A 1,742-nucleotide genomic window follows, 5' to 3' on the forward strand; every position below is an offset into this window, starting at 1 on the left:
GCAGTGTTCATTCCGGGAGTGGACAACTGGGAAGCAGACTTCCTCAGCAGGCACGACCTCCACCCGGGAGAGTGGGGACTTCATCAAGAAGTCTTCACACAGATTACAAATCGATGGGAACTGCCACAGGTGGACATGTTGGCATCCTGCCTCAACAAAAAGCTACAAAGGTATTGCGCCAGGTCAAGAGACCCTCAGGCGATAGCTGTGGATGCACTAGTAACACCGTGGGTGTTCCAGTCGGCCTATGTGTTTCCTCCTCTTCCTCTCATACCCAAGGTGCTGAGAATCGTAAGAAAAAGAGGAGTGTGAACAATACTCATTGTTCCGGATTGGCCAAGAAGGACTTGGTACCCGGAACTGCAAGAAATGCTCACAGAGGACCCATGGCCTCTGCCTCTCAGACAGGATCTGTTGCAACAAGGGCCCTGTCTGTTCCAAGACTTACCGCGGCTGCGTTTGACGGCATGGCGGTTGAACGCCGGATCCTAGCGGAAAAAGGCATTCCGGATGAAGTTATTCCTACGCTGATAAAGGCTAGGAAGGACGTGATAGCAAAACAATATCACCGTATATGGCGAAAATATGTTGCTTGGTGTGAGGCCAGGAAGGCCCCTACAGAGGAATTCCAGCTGGGCCGGTTCCTGCACTTCCTACAGTCAGGAGTGACTATGGGCTTAAAATTAGGGTCCATAAAGGACCAGATTTCGGCCCTCTCCATTTTCTTTCAAAAGGAACTGGCTTCACTTCCTGAGGTTCAGACGTTTGTAAAGGGAGTGCTGCATATTCAGCCCCCTTTTGTGCCACCAGTGGCACCTTGGGATCTTAACGTGGTGTTGAGTTTCCTGAAATCTCACTGGTTTGAGCCTCTTAAGACCGTGGAGCTAAAGTATCTGACGTGGAAAGTGGTCATGCTATTGGCCTTAGCTTCGGCTAGGCGTGTGTCAGAATTAGCGGCTTTGTCATGTAAAAGCCCCTATCTGGTTTTCCATATGGACAGGGGAGAATTACGGACTCGTCCGCAATTTCTGCCGAAGGTGGTGTCATCTTTTCATTTGAACCAACCTATTGTGGTGCCTGCGGCTACTCGTGACTTGGAGGATTCCAAGTTACTAGATGTAGTCAGGGCTTTGAAGATTTATGTAGCCAGAACGGCTGGAGTCAGGAAAACTGACTCGCTGTTTATCCAGTATGCATCCAACAAGCTGGGTGCTCCTGCTTCAAAGCAAACTATTGCTCGCTGGATCTGTAACACGATTCAGCAGGCTCATTCTGCGGCTGGATTGCCGCATCCAAAATCAGTAAAAGCCCATTCCACAAGGAAGGTGGGCTCTTCTTGGGCGGCTGCCCGATGGGTCTCGGCATTACAGCTTTGCCGAGCAGCTACTTGGTCGGGTTCAAACACTTTTGCAAAATTCTACAAGTTTGATACCCTGGCTGAGGAGGACCTTGTGTTTGCCCATTCGGTGCTGCATAGTCATCCGCACTCTCCCGCCCGTTTGGGAGCCTTGGTATAATCCCCATGGTCCTTACCGAGTCCCCAGCATCCACTAGGACGTTAGAGAAAATAAGGTTTTACTCACCGGTTTTACTCACCGGTAAATCTATTTCTCGTAGTCCGTAGTGGATGCTGGGCGCCCGTCCCAAGTGCGGACGGGCGCCCAGCAATGCTTGTATATAGTTATTGCTTAATTAAGGGTTATGTTATGTTGGCATCCGTTTGTTTGATGCTCTGTTGTTGT

This window comes from Pseudophryne corroboree, chromosome 5 (genome assembly GCF_028390025.1).
Source record: "Pseudophryne corroboree isolate aPseCor3 chromosome 5, aPseCor3.hap2, whole genome shotgun sequence".
Lineage (NCBI taxonomy): Eukaryota > Metazoa > Chordata > Amphibia > Anura > Myobatrachidae > Pseudophryne > Pseudophryne corroboree.